Here is an 18,685-nt window from a genome sequence, read left to right on the forward strand (position 1 = left end):
CGCATGCAAATTGGGTAATGAGTTTGTATAGACTATAGGAAGTTGAATACCATGACAACACTTGTCTCTCCCATTTATCAACCAAATGCTCAAACATTTAGTCAGACATGTCTATTACTATTTTCTTGACAGGTATTCGGATTATAATCAAATCTCGATTTCTTGAAAGACCAAGAAAAGACAACATTCACGTGCCTCTTTGAGACATTTTTCTATCATTGCATGCCTTTTGGGTTATGCAATGCACATGCCACCTTTCAGCGGTGCATACTAAGTATCTTCTTTAATATGGTAGAACAATTCCTGAAAATCTTCATGGATGACTTCTCTGCGTTTGGATCTAGCATCGAAAATTGCTTGAATAATTTGAAAAAAAAGTGTTAGTTAGATGTCGAGAGAAAAACCTGGTGCTTAATTGGGAGAAGTGTCATTCATGGTAATCTTCGATATTGTACTAAGACACATAGTTTCCCATAAAGGAATAGAGGTAGATAAGGAAAAAAATTAACCTAATCACTAATCCACCTCTACCACAAACTGTCAAGAATGTCCGATCATTCCTAGGCCATGCAACATTCCATAAGTACTTCATCAAAGACTTTGGAAAATTTTCTAAACCCTTATGTGAATTACTTACTAAAGACGCCTTATTTGAATTTTCAACATCCTGTCTAGAAGCTTTTGAGAAACTCAAAACTAAATTAAGCTCTGCACCTATCATCCAACCACCCAATTGGAATTTCCTTTTCGAGGTAATGTACGATGCATCAGAATATGTTATAAGTGTTGTTCTGGGACAAAGAGTTGAAAATGTCCCCCATGTCATTCAATATGTGAGTAAAACACTTAACAATGCCCAACTAAACTACTTCACCATAGAGAAAAAACTACTTGTAATAGTTTTTGCATTGGACAAATTTCAATCCAACCTAATTTGATCTAAGGTCGAAATTTTCACTGACCACGTGCTGAAATACCTTATCACCAAAAAGGATGCAAAAACATGGTTAATAAGATGGGTCTTCTTACTTTAAGAATTCGAGACAAGAAAGGATGCGAGAATATGGTCACAAACCATTTGTCCAGGTTAGTAGGATGTTGAACTCCATCTCTGACACACCATGGTAAGCTGACATTATTAATTACCTGGTAATAGGGCAAATACCTATCTCATGGACTAAACAAGAAAAAATGTGATTTTTTGCCAAGTCCAAATGATTTTTCTAAGACGATCACTATCTATTCAAATATTGTCCAAACTAAATAATCAAACGATACATACCTAATGGAGATCAGAAAAACATTCTTGAGTTTTGCCACAACCACACATGTGGTGGACATTTTGGTAGTAAAAAGACAATTGTAAAAGTTCTACAATGTATTTTTTATTGGCCCATGATTTTTCAAGATGCTTACTTCTTTGCTAAGTCTTATAATAGATGCCAACGATTAGGCAAGATTAGCAGGAGGAACGAGATGCCTCAACAACCAATCTTGATCATTGAAATCTTTGATGTATGGGACATTGATTTTATGGGTTTTTTTTCCACTTCACACAGATTTCAATACATTCTAGCCATAATAGACTACGTATCAAAATAGGTAAAAGCCATAGCATGTCGAGCTAACAATCATAAAGTCATTGTTCAATTTTTTTTTAAATACAATTTTTGCCAAATTCAGTATACTATGCGCAATAATCAATGACGGAGGTAAACACTTTTATAATCGAGTTTTTGAAAGTCTGATGCATAAATATGCAATAATTTACAAAATAACCACCCCATATCACTCACAAACAAATGGGCAAGTTAAAATTTTAATTCGAGAGGTAAAGACCATTCTTGATAAAAATAGTCAATCCCACAAGGAAAGATTGGTCTCTACGATTGACTAATGTACTATGAGCCTATAGTGGGCGTACAGAACAACTTTCAAAATCCCAATTGGCATGTCTCCCTATTGACTAGTCAAAAGCTTATTACCTTCCGATAGAACTAGAATATAGAGTTTATTAGGTGGTGAAACACCTTAACTTTGACATTGTTAAGGTAGGTGAACACGGGAAACTCCAACTCTCAAAGTTAAAGGAATTAAGTAATGATGCCTATGATTATGCAAAAATGTACAAAGATCGTACCAAAGCTTGGCATGATAAACACATTCATAGAAAAATATTTCACGAAGGTCAGAAGGTATTGCTTTACAACTCTTGATTACATCTAGTCCTTAGAAAGTTAAAATCTCGATGATGAACAAGACCCTTCATGGTTCCTCATATTTACCCACATAGAAACATCGAGATACTTAATCAGAAAGATGGCAATAGTTTCAAGCAATGGCCAAAGATTGAAATCATTTCTTCAGTTTCCTACATCCCAAGAACGAGAATCAATTTTGACTGATCTTATGTACCAAGATTAGATTCACGTCTTTGTCTGATTGAAGACAATAAACTTAACGCTTTTCGAGAGGCAACCCTTGAGTAGTTGGTCACTAAATCCATTTTGTTGACACTTAAGATTTATTTCTTAAATTAGGATATTTTTAATTTCTTAGTTAGGTTATTTTTTTTAATTCTTAGGTAAGATTTCATTTCTACAAACTTATTTAAAAAATTATCATTATTATAACTCCCACTCCCTTCAGATCAATTGTAATAACATCAATACAACATCATGCCAATTCCGTATCAGGTAAGATCTACCATTTATCACTATATTTCATTTTGTTTGCATGTTGAGGATAATATTTTATTTAGGTTTGAGGGTATTCAAGTTAGCTCACAATTGCATTGTTACTTTATTTTCTAGTTTTAAAAAAAAAAAGATGAAAAATCAAAAAAATATTTAACACTTTTAAAATATTTTCTTCAAAATCTTTATATGTATTATTTATATATGAATTACAAATTTCAGGCTCATGTCCTAATTTTTTTGTCATAAGTTCTTTTTAATTATTCCACATTAAGAAAATCATAAAAAGATTACTTTAAAAAGTCACGACACATCTTATTAGTTATTAAAAAAAATACGATTTTATGAAACAAGAGTTGACCCTCTTCTCTGTCTAAAGTGCTAGGGAAAATCTAGTCTAGTGAACTATGACTTCCTTGTATTTTTGTTAACTAGTTAGAAGAAAAATAGAACTAGGGTTAGTATGTTTTGGACAACAACCATAGGATTAGATTGGGTATCTTGAAAAGGACTACCTACTTTTTGAAAAAGAATACTATAAAAATGGTGATATGTAAAAAAAATAAAAAAATAAAAAGTAAAAAAATGTGAAAAAAATCAAATTGGAGCAAAAATACTTGAACTGAAAAAATACAAAAATGAAAAGAGTCCAACAAGATCAAATAAAGTAGTTTCAATAGTGTGAAAGCTATCAATAGTTAAAATGTGAGTAAATTGGAATATCACAGATAAGGTCCCTTAGAGATATTAAAGTGAACATTCACACCTTTTACGATCTTAGACAGGATGTTTAGTTTCGAGTTAAAATTTGGGTAGAGTCGACCATTCTTAGTAGTTAGGAAGTGAAATCTTATTTCTGAAAAAGATGTTACTTTTAAAATCAGAAAAATTGCACAGGCACTTGTTATTTTTGAATTTTTCTAAAGTGAATAATCGAAACCTAGAACTTTGTTCAAACATAAAGAACCTTTGAATAATTTGTGAAATGTCGTTATGCGTACCTTACATACTTTGATTTTGATATTTTTATTAAGTGTTGAACATTTTGTGGGTATATGCACTACAAATCCTCATGAGTCTAACTCATCCACTATAGGTAACTTAGAGGTTTAAAGGCTTACTACATTTATTAAATGCAGTTGTGTAACCTACAGAAGTTGTATGTACTTTAGTTTTTACTTTACTTTTACTATGGATTAGCAAAATCTAGGTTTGGGGCAATCAGGGTCTAGAAAATGTTTTCTATAGCCCTAATTTCAGACTTTACGGGTAAATTATATAATAAATCCCCTAATTAAATATAATTCATCATTAGTCCATAATAATTATTGATTTCAATAAAATTATGTATTTTTACACTAATTACAGTTATTTTTGTGTAATAGAAAAAGTCACAAATTTTGGAAGACGAATCAGAAAAATTCAAAGCATTCACTACAATTACGAATTCGAATAAAATCAACTGACCAAAACCCAGACCTAGTGGGTCCTCATGGACCGCGACATCTAATTGGGGAGGGTGGTATGGTAAATAGTACAAGATTATCCTCGAGATTCAAAAAATATGTTAGTGGTAGAAAAAAGTTTTGATTGAAATCAAGTTATAGAATCGTGCGAATTCAAAAAGTTATTCAAAACCTAAAAAACCCTGATCTAGTCATTCTATAAATAGGGGACCAGACCAGAGCTCAAGACACGATAGGAAGAAATAGAGAAAGATAGAAAAATCTCTGAATAATTTAGAATTAGGTTTTTATTTCTCTTTTATTTTCTTAAGTTCGATTTTGTAAGGAGACTACCAGATTCGATTCCAAGATTAATAAAGATGAATTCTTCTTTTCTCATCTCTCCCTTTTTATTTTTCTTTAATTAATTTTGCAATGTTTCTTGGCTAAACCCTTGTTAGAGAGGTCAATAAAGCCAAAACAACATATAGTGAATAAATTTGTTTTGAATCTATCTTGCTTAAAATCCTTAGGTGATCAATTTTTTATTTGTAAGTGTTGAAAATCAATTTTAATTATCGAGAGTTCTGATGGTTTAACCTTAGATAATGTCAAGTTAAATCATGCTTAGTTCCAATAGTTTGATTTTGATTTTAATATTTTTTCATTTAAAAAGGGAATCATAATTTTTAATTATTATATGTGTTAAACCAGATTTACTGTCTAATCTATAAGCATTAATTTTGTTTGAGTAGATTGAGATAAAAAAGATTCGAAACTTGTTTTATTTACTATACTTACTAAGGTGGATTTGATTGATCTAACTTTTCTCTTATAGTTTTAGTCTTTCCTTTCTATTAGTTTGATTGATAAATATTTTTAAATTAGTTTTTAATTGGTTACTCAAAATCCTTATTTGATTTGCATTAAAAAGATAATTGGATAGTGTTATCTATGTGGATCGACCCTTGCTTGCTAAGATTTTTATACTTTTGCTCTATTATTCTTATTGATTCATAACTACAACTTGAACACAACTCATTCCAAAACTTCTATCCCATGTAAGACAAAACATGTTGGGCAAATAGTTGGCACCAACCCCCCCCCCCCCCTCTCTCTGTCTCTCTCTTTTTCTCTCCCTCTCTTATATAGGTGGCGTTCGACAACAAATGTCAGGAAGCCAATTTTGTCTTATATGACTTAAAAGTTTTAGATTGAGCTAATTTTTTTTCAAGGATGATCTTTAGGATAAGGAGATCATCCTCAGAAAAATCAGCCCAATCTAAAACTTCTAACCACGTCAAAAGTGATTAGAATTGTGGACCATTGATTATTTTTTATCGATAATTTGTAAATCACTTTTGATGGATTTAGAAGTTTCAAATTTGGCTGATTTTTGTAAAGATGATATCCTCACCACAGAGAAAATAGCTCAATCCAAACCTTTTAAGCCATATAGGACAAAATTGGCTCCCTAGAAAAAACTTATATATTAATTTAGTGTTCAAAGAAAAACTGTCGGTTAAGATGTTAGGGATTTCCAAAAAAAATGTATCACTAGAAAAAAATTATACTAATTCCTCGAAGCTTAGTATTGATTTTAAGGAAATTTGTATTTTTCTCCTTATCTCAAGTGTTTATTTGGCAAAGAGCCTTAACTGTGTCTTGAGTATAGAAAACATCTTATACGTTAGTATTCATCCATACATATTTGCAATGTAACATTTTCGACTAATGCCCAATGACACATTGAGATGGGAGGAGCATATTTTTGAAAGATTTGTGCATTTAGCAATACCTAGAGAGTATTTCTAATATCATTCGTTTATTAGAAATTAGAATTTTACATATTGGCATGATACTGCATCATTTTATTTGTTAAGGACTTCAATTTTCTTGTATTTATTAGCAACATCATTAAAGGTATGTTTGAAAATGGAGTGTTAATCGCAATGGTTGGCAACTGGTGGACGTTATTAAGTTTTGTGCATTTGGAAGACTCAACTAATGTGAGTTGTAAACTGGCCAACTCTTAAACTATCAATTTTTTGGGTGTTTCAAAATTCACCCGACTAACTGAATGTTGTACACTTTTGTGAGAAGCTTACAGCTCTCTCTCTCTCTCTCTCTCTCTCTCTCTCTCTCTCTCTCTCTCTCTCTCTCCATAATGTGATAATGTGAGTTGCTTAAGAAAATTTGAGCACACATGGGCTAGTAATTGCCTAACTGATTGGTCCTAAGGTAAGCCATGGACTGGACAAAATACACTAGGCCTTGGGACACCCTCAAACTGTGAAAAATTAACATTAGTCCCTAGGTAAGACAATGATTAGGCCAAAAATGGCTGGCCATTGGGTCACCCATGACTAGGCTTAGAATCTATCATTAAAAATGGCCATTAGGGCCTTGGCTAGCCAGATAATGGGTTAAAAAGCCTCCTTGAAAAATATCTTGGGTCAAACCCATTTTTGGAAGGTTTTTGGTACTCTTTAACTTGGCCCAGACAAAAATAGGGTGTCTACACATACCTAAGGTACAAACAAGACAGATTCTCCCTTATTCCCACCTAAGGTATGGTGGACAAGGAGGAATCTGTCTATCCCCATCTTAGGTACGAATAGAGCAGAATCACCCTGTTCACACCTAAGGTATGAACATGCTGACATTTTTCGCCTAATCCCGAGGCTCAGTCGAAGCCCCATTTCACTCCCATTTACTAAAAATATATAAATAAATAAATAAAATTGTTGTACATTCCCTAGTAAGCCCCTATCGTAGTCCTTTTCATAAAATCTCTAAGAAATTTACATTCTTTGAAAATGAGAGAGGAATTTACATTATTTATATCATCCCTAAGGAGTTAATGATTATTTTAGGAAATACGTTATCATCAGGGAATCATCAAGATATGAAAAGGAACAAGTATAAATGGGATAAAGTTGCAAATGCAATACAAGCAAAACATGTAAGAACAAGCATAAAAAATACACATATTGGTCGTACAAGTTCAAGTACCCGAATAATACAAAAAATGGTACACCTTTTGTCTTACAACACTACAGAATGCATAAAAAGAACAGATCATCACTTAAAAATTGACCCCCCTCTGGACCCACGATGGTACGTGTCACGTCCCAAAATCCCAATACAAATCCCGATGACTCGTCAGTCAGAATCTCGAGGTGTGAGGCAAACATGCATACAACCTGATAGTACAATCATACACGATAATACTATGAAATGAAATATATACGTAGCAAAATACAAATCAGAGCAAAGTGAAAGCTAAACAATCACAAATCAAGTACATCAACCCCAAAATCCATAAACGATCATTAGATAATTATCTCCCCAAAATGTAACTTATCAAAAGTACACTAAGTCCCACCATATGAATTACAACACACCTGCTAAACTACTAAAATAATCCTCAAGCTAACGGAGGTTGTAGATCCACGACATAACCTTTTACAGGAACCTCCTTGAATCACTCCTTATAGGTAGGTTCTCTTAAAGCTATACCATCTAAAAAAGGAAGGAGAGGGTGAGTAACAAGGAAATGTTACTCAACAGGATGAACGTCGTTCTAACAGTGAGTCATACATGCATGAGTAAACATCTAAATAGTTAAATAATGTAAGTTTTCATAACGTAACATACGATAAATGTCTAAACATACTTAGGAAGCAGTTGTAAATAATTTCAATCCATCATTTCTATCATTTAAAGTAACATATACATCTTTCAAGTGGAAACATCTAACATCATCACAAAATGAAGAAAAATACATAATTAGAACACAACAATGTAGTCGATAAGAGAGTAGAGGAACATGTCGATACAACAGCCTTGGCATAGCAACTTATTATTCCAAACTTCAAATTCAATCTGGAATCCCATCGTTAAAATCGGATTTTGTGATCAATCGACATACCACACTTTTGGGATAGTTTATCCGGCTCAAACTGACCGTTGGTCAAGAACCCAATACTAAGTTCACCTTACGGTAAGGCCTACCATTTGACAACTACAGACTAATAATGATCACTAACTAGCCTAGGAGAGCCCTCTCGTCGAAACCTATCAAGAAACAATGCATATAAACCCCGCCTACCTCTACACTATACAGAGATCACCTTTACATACAACGTTCCCCAGGAAAGAAGTAAAAGAAATTCTTGTATCTCATAAGTTATAATATGCTCTAGGGCATCCAATACTACCGAGGAGCATATGACATTTAGTACTATCCTACATTGACCCGTCACTTCCAAAATATAGCAACGCATCACTCTTTCTAAGTTTTTTATAACTCTTCTCTTGTAAATAAATAGTTTTCATCTTATAATACGTACTAGTTTCTTTTATATTAAAAATACAAGCAAGGTTCAGTAGTATCCTCTAACAACATCCATCTGTATTTTCATCCATGAATCATTTCATCCATCTATCATGTCTTACGTGACATGACTACTATGTAGAACTAAAGGCACTGTCCCATCAATCAGTTGGGAACATACATTTTCTCTATCCATCCATTAATCAATTGATTTATCTATCATCTAACATCATATATATCTATCAAAGTATTTTCACTTTTAAAGTTATTTAAAATCCATAGAACATCAACTAATTCTATTATATGATTTTGATTGAGTAAAAAGACTCGAAAAAACACGATAAAGTCATAAGACGTAAAAGTTAAAAAAAACTGTCAAAATTTGACTAAGTGTTGGAAAAAGTAATTTTTCATAGTTGTCGAAATTGAAAATAGATTTTTGTAAATGAAAATCCTCAACAACATAAGAAGCACCATGTAATTTTTATAACTTAATTCAAAATAACCCAAAAGATATCGCATTTTGAAAATCGGACGAAAACGGTGAAATTTACGTTTTGTTCTTGAAATAAAAAATAACCTTATATACGATGAGATATAGGTCTTAAAATATTTCTAAAATTTCGAAATGAAGGGTAAAACCTTAATTTCATTAAAGAGGACATTTATTTAAATGTTTCTAATAAAATAAAAGTGACTTTTCTATGTAACCACCTTGACAAAGTAGAAAAAAGAATTAAAAAAAGTTTCTGAAAACTTTTTACCAAAATTGGTAGAAGTGGTGGTTGGGCCAATAGGACCCAGTAGGACTGATCTTTAGGGTCGGTAGGATCGGCAGCAAGCCAAAATGGGGTCAGTGGGATAGGCAGCAAGCCAAAAATCACACATTTTTTCGCAATTTTTGTCCATTTTGCTACGGGAGTTAAAATTTCTTATTTATTTGCTAAATCATTGAAAAATAATGAATAATCAAAACTCTAAACACTGAAAACCTTATCAATATTTCAATAAAATAAAATCTACTTGATGAAAACCTAAAACTATGCTTAAATCGAATCAAATATGTTTAAGTTTCGTCCATTCATCGATAAATGGTACAATGAGAATAATATAAGTGATTAGACTATTTTCTATAGAAAGTTTTCTACAACTAGAGAGTATAAGGGAAGGCATTCTACCTCAAATTATAATTGACGGTTCAACAGAATTTAAGATTGCCTCTAGCCAATCTCAGAATTTTTCCTTCGATGAAAATCGAAAATCTTGACGTTCACGCATAGTCCTCAACTACATATACAACTTTTCTTCTTGCGGTAAAGTTAGGATCATTCTAGTTTGGCGTAGATCTGAGTTGCAAAGATCGAGAAAAGACTAGGGTTAAGTTTTATTTGGAGAAAAGAATAAGAAAAATCAGATTTTTCTTAAGGGACTTGATATTTATACTTAAGTAGGGACACATTGTCATGTCGGAGAATTGTTTTCCCGAATGCCGATTCGAACATTCTTATGCTCTATTTCAGATAATTTTTTGACATGAACTTAATAGTGAAATCGGATTGCTCAAATTATGTCTCTAAATTAAACTTTTACCCATTTGGATAAAAGTTGACACAAAACTCGAGGACTATATAACTTTTTTGTCCGACTCCGGATTAAAGCGTGCTTACAGGCTAAAGTATTTTTTTTAGCCATTTTGAATCCAATGGCGAAGTTAGATTTCATTAAAAATAAACAGAACAAAATCCGAGTATTTACCTTATGTCCCTCTATCAGAATTTTTTTTTCTCAATATTTCAATATTTGATTTTCTCAATATACGAATTAGAAACTGGGGTATTACAGTGCGTGGCTTAAATACTCGTTCCTCATTAACGGAAGTAAAACTGGGATATATCAAACCTTGGGAACCAACCATTAGCACACCCGAAATCATTGGACCGAGCCGCCTTCCAAGTGGCCCCATTGTTAAAATGTTGATACCTCCTAGGTCCAAGGCCGCTAACCCGAGGTGGCTCGACTAGAGGCTCGAGGATATAGGGAGTCTAATCCCCATAAGTGTGGGAGTAGGAAGCACCACTCCCGGAAGCTCCTTGTAAAAGGAAAAAATAGTACACAATAAATAACGACAACTAGTGATAAATATTTAAATTAACCCAATAAGATGCTCAAAGGATTGAATGTTAACAATTGTGTTATTTCTAGTTACCCATTGTGGTGCAGAAGGTGGCTAAGACGACGAAGGAGCACCTCCATAAGCCCAATGAACAGCCTGTAAAAAACATTAATAATGAGTCAATACTGCAGTTAAGATCGTAAAAAGATGAACCTCTGGATGATGGAACAATTCATATCCGCTCTTGCTCCAAAAAAACAATCTGAGAAGCCTGTATAGTCAACCTCAACTCTCTATGCTCCTCTCGCTCTCATAGTGTAGTATCTTGAGCCTCCCGCTCCCACGACGCAACATCCAAAAGAATATTTGATAAACATGGGATGAGAATTGGCAAAGGAAACAACAAGAAAAATGAAAGTGAGAATAAAATTAACTGGCCCTCATAACGCAACACATAGCCTACCCCCCCCCCCCCCCTTCCCTCAAACTCCTAAACTCCCTGGTTCACAGAAACAAGAGAGAAGATGCATCTAATCGATGCTTGACTAAACCACTCATTGTAATTGCTTGGGAGGACTATTGCTCCCCGGGCACTCTTTCAAGTGATGCTGGCATCTCATCATCATCAACCCCTAAGCACATCCTCTTGGGAGGATAAGTGACTCTCCGTGGCATTGGAAATAAAAATATTTTCCCTAGTAGTACACGTACAATGGTCCTCCAATGTAGCACGGGAGGATAAGTCTTTGAAAATCCATGTGCCAAGCTCGAATATAGTTAGGATGCTCAGAAAACATTGTGTGGAAGCTCATTGGGTTGGACATTCAAGATCTAGAAGAGAGATAATGGAGGTTAAAGATTAAAAAAAAGAAAAGATAAAAGCAAGTTACAAGGTAAAGGAGTATTCATGTCACTCCGAAAACACGGTCAATAAGAGATCGAGAAGACGAACCTCGACTTTTTTGCGTTCGTTTAGGATAGACTGCCAACTTACGACACATGGGGTAGTTGATTTAGCTTATCGAATAAGGGTGATGGGATGCAAAGTTTAATATTTATAAACCTTAACTTGGATAGCAAGTAAAGTCGAACCACAACGAAAAAGGGGTGAAATCATACAAAAAAGAGCTAATTGACTCAAATCAAGAATTAAAACAATTTAGTTGATTGAGAGTAAAAAAAAACCAAAAACAAAATTGAAATTACTGAAATTAAACTAAAACAAGGAAATTAAAGCCATTAGAGATAAGGGTCCTCTTAAAGCCATTTATCTAGCTTTATCTAATTCTATCCTCTTTTTAAACTCAATCCAAGCAAATTGGTATTGCTCCTTAGATTGGAAGATTTAGTAATAAATCTGGTTTGGAAAACTAAGTTAGGGTCCCTTCAGTCACTATAGTGTGAAACCCTTACTACCCAATATCTAAAATATGCATGGATCATCTTGAGTTTAACTAAATATACAACATCAAACTCTAGCATAAAGGTGCCAATGCATCAAGATAGCTTCATAGTCTTCTTGGGGAATTTGGGGTCTCTCACCATCAAAATCCTTATCGCCTCTGGGAGGACTAGCCTTCTTGCTATGAGACTTGCTCGAAGAACCACTCCCCCATTTGAATGGGTTGTAGCGAGGTATCTTAAAATAACATGGAGAAAAATGATCATCAGAATTTGCACCAAAGAAAATATCAAAAAATCAAAAAAAGGAATAATACACAAAAATCTAAGATTTTCAAGCTGCTACCATAGCCAACCAACCCATGTTGACAGGCACGAGCCATCTAATATTTTCATTGAATACTTGGCTTGCCCAACAACATCACAACACTCCGACCCGATCAAAATCCCACCAAATAATCCCCAATTCAACCTACACCCAAATCCATACCCCAACACGTTTCATTCGCGCCTGATTTCATTAAGGAATTTTATCAAGCACGTGGTGTGCCAATAAAAAACCCATCTCTCAAATTCAATTCCATACCACCTCGATCCGCCAAAAATCCTACCTAAGTAATCCCAGATCATACCATACTCAATCCATTATCCCATTTGACCTCTAGCGCACTCTTTTCATTGCCTAATTTCATTGAGGCATTTCATTAAATATGTGGTGTGCTAATGAGAAATCACCCCCTGAATCTGATCCCATACCCACCAATCCACCCATTTCACTATCATAGAGTCCCAACTCCAATTGAAAACCACAACTCATTCCAATTCTATAAAAACCGACCCAATAAACCACCTCAAAATTCCAATTCAAAAATTGAGAAAACCAACTTGAATCGACCCAAATCCATCAAATAATCCCACAATTCATGATCTAATCCATGAGTTAATGAAATTCATGATGAATCATGATCAATAACTCACCTTGGATTCAAGTTTCAAGGATCAAAGCCATTGAAAGCCCAATTCATTCCAAATCCAAACTCAAATCTCCGAAATGCACGGATCAAAGAGGGAAGATCAAGGACATATGCACACCACGAACCTATGTGAGTCGCAAATCAAACATAGACTGAAGTGTCCTCGATCAAAAATCGCAAGAGCATTGGGCTCAAAATTGTGGAATGAATACCAAGTGGGAGCTCTTACAAACTTAAATCATCCTAGTCTGTAGGTGACCTCCGGCAAATCAGAATCATGCTTGTCCATATGTCACCTACGGACAGTAATGATTATGCCTTATCTAAAAGAGACTTATGAATAGGGGTTGCTCCACCTTGTCCACATGCCAAGTACGAACATACCCACACAAAAAAAAAAAATTCAAAAAGAACGGCAAAGAAAAAAATACAAAAAAAGAAAATTTTGAAAAATACAAAATACAAAAAAAATTAAAAATTAAAAATTAAAAATTAAAAAAAATAAATAAAAAAGAGAGAAAAAAATTCAAAAGAAAGAGGAAATTAAAAATAAAATAAAATAAAAAATTTCAAAGAGAGAAAAAACAATCTTTTTGTAAGAAAGCATGGTCGAAAAGTGGAGCAACTCTCAAATTGATCTTGATTCCATAAGTTTTCAACATTCTAAAACAACGACAATTCGGTTTCATCAAAGTGTACACAAATTAAAGTAATTTCTCATTTATAGCCTATTTTTAGTTTTAGAGCCCTATGTAGACACCCTATTTTTTCCTGGCCTAGCCCAAGAGCATCAAAAACCTTCTTAGAATGATCTTAACCCAAAGTGCTTCTCATGGAAACTTTAAAGCCCAACATTCGAGTAGCCACAAGGCCCAAGAGTCATTTTAACTTTGAGATTTTAATTACCTTAGTTAGGTATAAATTTGTTCAGGCCTTGGCTCACCCAAGGCCAATTCTGTTGGACAGTTATAAGCCCATGAGTGCTCAAATTTTCTTAATGGAAATGACTCCCTAATCCCTCTCCTTAATGATTTTTTCCTCAATAAATCATTTTTGTAGCCTTCTAATAATTCATTTACCTTAGTCTTCAAGTAATTTCATAAATCTTCTAACAAAGACTCTTGATCAAGTATTGGTTCCCACATGAGTGTAATTACAACCTTAACCCCATCTTGTAAGAGCTAAATTAAGGTGGTTTACCCTTGTGCACCCCCCCCCTCCCCCAAGTTTATCCTTAAACCTTAGGGATTCATTGTAATTTGACCATGTTCAATAGGTATTGACAGTTTTGCTCAACTTATAGAATTCTCTAGAACTTGTGTACAAAGACTAGATTATCCCTAGTTTGTTAGGGAGTTAGTCAAGGAAAATGACATTTAAGTCTAAAATTCAAATTCATATTTACATGTCATCTAGCCTAATTCCTTCTTGTTTGACTCAAAACCTAGGGTCTACGACCACTTTACCCCCCTCAAAGAATTTTCTAGAAACTATTGGATTTTTACTAGTTTATTCCTTAATCATTTTGATTGGTTACACCCATGATTGAGTGAAAAAACATCAAGGCCAAGTTGATGAAGAGTAAATGGAGTAATTTTATAAGGTTCTCGTGAAATATTGGGTATTCTAGGTTTTAAGACCAATTTATTTCCAAGGGTCTCTCAAAATCCTATAAATAAGATATTCATTTAAAGCAAAAGGAGAGGAACTCAAGTAATCAAAAATTCTGTCCAATTCTCTCCTTTAGCCTACCAAAGTTTTACCCAAATCCTTTTTCAAACATCCAAGAACCTCTAACTAAGAAGAGGAAGAAAGAAAAGCAGACCAAGGTGGGAAGAATGCTTAATTTTCAATTTTCTTAATATAATCCCCATCTCACTCCCTCACTTCTTTCTAATCTCCTTCTTTTTCTTCCAAGTAATTTCACTTTATGCACTTCTACTTTCATATAATATAGATCTAAGGTTTATTTAAGTTGAGGCATAGGAAGAGAGTAATTCCTCTTTGAGAGATAATCTCCCCCTATAATCCCTCAATAAACTCCTAGTTAGTATTTAATTTCCAAAAAATTGTTATTTTAATTATATTTAGTTTAACAAACATTTTTTAATATTTATTAGTCTAACTTTCCTTCTTTCCATGGTTGAGGTGAAAAAGAGTAATTCCTCAACATGAGATAATCTTCCCTTTATTAAATCATATAATAAGTTTCAATGGGAACTTCTCATTAATACACCATGTGCACACACGCCACATCTTCCTATTCTAAAAAATGGCTAAGAGTTAAAGGTGAAAATCTAACTAGATTTACACCTTAACTCTCTAAACCAACAAAACAGTTCCATAGGGACAAAATCTTATGCATGAAGGTTTAGTTCCACTACCATAGGTTGTGTCCAACTTATGGATATAGCCTAAGGGCTAAACCAATAAATAGAGACTCCTCAAAGAGTATATGAGTGAAAAATGAAGCTTGGGAACTCAAAATGGTAGAATCCAAATGGATTTTTACCAAAATCTCAAACTCACAAAAAATCTAGCAAGCATACACTTTGGTGTATAACTTGCTTATCATTTTAATTTCTCTAGTTTGTAAATCAAATTATAGTTCTTTTGTTTCTATAATTTTCTTTATTTTTAAAAACTCAAAAAGATGGCTTCTAATCTTACCATGTGGTCAATTTATGGTATCCAGCCTTGAATAGGAGGGACAAGGTGCCTAACACCTTCCTTGTCCCTCAATTGAACTTCCTTACCTTAGTTCTATAGGTAGACCAAAATCCCTTTATCTTTGGATATGTGAATCACTACAAATCAAGAAAAATAGAATTTTAAAACTCTTTTATGGTGCTCATTCAAATCTTAATTGAATGGTGGCGACTCCTAAACCCACATAGATGAGCTCAAATCTCCAAAAAAGTTTCGAAGCTCACATATCTACATCTTACATTATTTCGAGAAACTTGTTTCGAAAGCTTCGAAGAGTCATATATTAAGCGAGAAGCCTAAAACTTTAAGTCTAATCCCTATTAGACTCAAAGCATGTGAAGGCCGCCTCTTCAATTATTATTCAAAAATTCAATCTAAGTTCATCAAGATAAAATAAAAAAAAAAACGTACAAGATCAAACTTGACAAGACAAAATGGGTTTTGAGTCTACATCTTTGTAATTCGTTGTAGATAACTCTCACAAAGAGGAGCAGTTGTACACACCCCATTTTTGTCTGGATCAAGCTTGATAGATAAAAAAATCAATCAGAAAAATGGTCAATCTAAGGTGGCAATGTAGAAGACCTCAAGAGCCTACCACCAAACAAGACCAAGGCCCATGGGTCTTCCTAGGACAAGCCAAATTTGACTTGTTCATACCTAAGGTGTGGAGAGGTTATTTTTCAGCCTCCCAACACCTTACCTTTGCATAATTCAAATGTTCTTCAATCCACACCCCACTTACATTTGCATAGAACACTTGAGGGTTGAACTCCACTTTCAAACCTTATTCTTTTGGGATCACTCCTCTTGACTCACCCTCAAGTATCATTTCTTTGGGACCACTCACTTTACTATTTTGACCCCACTTTTACTTCACCTATCACTTTATCATTGGGTCTAAGGTAATTTGGCCAAAGTCTCTTAACTTTAACTCCTTCCCATGCCTTCTCATAACTTATTGGTTTTTTTATCTTTGAAAACCACAAAGTCCCTACTTTATACCCACCCATCACTCTAGACCTTGACTTTATGGTAATCTTGATTATTCCATCAGTTTTGATCCTAATCACAATTTATTCTCACAAGTGAGCATAACATATATATATACTTTATTGAGACCATTTTATGACCAAAGACCATTGAGCCTCTCATTCCTCTCTAATCTCAAGCCTATTTCAAAGTAAATTAACAAAAATCAAGTGGTTTTGACCTTTTGATCAGGGTTTAGAAAGTCATTTCTAGAGCCCTAATTACATAGACTATATCAGTAAATTATACACTAAACCCTCTAATTACATACAAATTCATTGTTAATCCATAATAATTCGTGTTTTCCATTTAATTATGTAATTCGGAACTAATTACTGTTATTTACGTGTAACAGGAATTATCAAAGTTTCAAAATGAATCAGGAAAAACCGAAGTTACCACTATGATCCAGGATCCAAAAGAAGACCATGGACCAAAAGTCAAGTCAATTGACCAAAACTTCATGACGATGCCATGGTCAACTACGACGACGCGATCAACTAAGAAGTCAAACCTCGAGATTTGTACTGAAGCTTGGCGGTTGGATACCATTCGCAGTAGATTATTTTTAGTATTTTTTGTAAATATAGAAAAACCCTAATCTGGTCTCTCTATAAATAGAAAATCAGACCAAGGGTTGAGGAGGCTGAATTTGGAGAATTAGATTAATGTTTATTTTCTTTATTTTCTAAGTTTTATGAAAGTTGTAAGGAGGCTTTACCAGTCGGAAGTCAAGCAATAAAGATAAATTATTTCCTTCATCTCTTTTTTCTCTCAATGTTTTCTTTATTTTATTTTTGCTTTATTGTTCTTGCGATGACTATTGGCTAAATCTCTGATAGATCGGTTAAGGAAGCCTGAGCAAGTTTTGTTAATGTTTTACGATTTTCCTAATGATTTAATAATCTTATTGTGATAGCGTAGGTATTTATTATTAGGTTGAATATTAATTATTTTCAAAACTTTGATGATCTCTTTCTTTGATAAGTTTAAGAAGAACCATGCTCTAAAGAGAATAGTTAATGTTTACCTAATAATCTCAGCTTAAATTATTTAATACTTTTGATTTTGTTTATATTATAATTGTTTGATTTTTCGATCCACAAACATTAATTTTGTTTAGTAGATCAAGATAAATAGAGAACCAGAATTCACTAATAAAGCTTGTGAAGGTGGATCTAATTTATCTACACTTCTCTTTCATATTCTTAAGTTTATTCTATTTTAGTAGTTTATTTTATCTCTTGCAAACTGTTTTTAAATCACTTGTTAAAATTGAATTGGATTGTAAAAAAATTACTTTGGATTAACGTTGTCTCTGTGGTTCGATCCTTGCTCGCCAAGGTTTTCTTTTGTTCTTTATTTTATCATCATCTACAGCTCGAACACCTTTCTACCCTCCAAAAAGAACTCTCTAGAATCTGTTGCACTTTTACCCTTTTGCTTTCGAAAAATCTTGGTTGGTGAGATTCAAACATCATGAAAATAACTATTAAGGGCATAGAGGAAAATTAAAGTCATCTATGTGCTTGAAGCCCCAACTCCCACTTCTATCTAACTCTTTCTCTCTATTTAGTATATTTCAAAGCTCAATAGGATGTAGATCTTTTCTTTTTCTTGTTAGTGGCATTAGGTAGAAGAGAGTAAGTCTTCGTTATGAAGTTATCTTCCCTTCTTTATATCCACAAATAAACTAATTAATAATATTTTTAATATTCAAAGGAAGTGTTCCATTTCATTTAAGTTTCTTGTATTTCTTTCAATATCTTAGTTTAATTTCCTTACTTTAATGACTAAGGAAGAAGAAAGTATTCCTTTGTTATTGAGGTAATCTTCTTTTTCATAAGTCCATACTGAGTTCTTTTGGGAACATTTATGCATACACCTTGAGCATCCACCACTTTGCTTATTGTTTGAAAGGATTAAGAGTCAAAGGTCTTCATCTATATCTAACTCTCTAAACCAACAAAAACAGT

At 33.5% G+C, this 18,685-nt stretch overlaps 1 long non-coding RNA gene across 5 annotated transcripts; it reads right to left on the bottom strand.

Moving 5' to 3' along the window:
- Positions 1 to 7,056: 7,056 nt before the first annotated feature.
- LOC147398145 (uncharacterized) lies at positions 7,057 to 13,362 on the bottom strand. Of its 5 annotated transcripts, none has more exons than XR_015179771.1 (5): positions 12,973 to 13,362; positions 10,687 to 12,232; positions 10,380 to 10,569; positions 7,549 to 7,666; positions 7,057 to 7,347 (listed from the first exon to the last, which is right to left on the bottom strand). It is a non-coding gene; the product is annotated as an uncharacterized LOC147398145 (long non-coding RNA). The 5 variants fall into 5 exon arrangements; XR_015179770.1 differs by lacking the exon at positions 7,549 to 7,666 and adding an exon at positions 9,659 to 9,826; XR_015179772.1 differs by having other exon boundaries at positions 7,057 to 7,666; positions 13,094 to 13,361.
- Positions 13,363 to 18,685: the final 5,323 nt, after the last annotated feature.

Source organism: Akebia trifoliata, chromosome 7 (assembly GCF_017979445.1).
Source record: "Akebia trifoliata isolate Shusen 1 chromosome 7, ASM1797944v1, whole genome shotgun sequence".
Lineage (NCBI taxonomy): Eukaryota > Viridiplantae > Streptophyta > Magnoliopsida > Ranunculales > Lardizabalaceae > Akebia > Akebia trifoliata.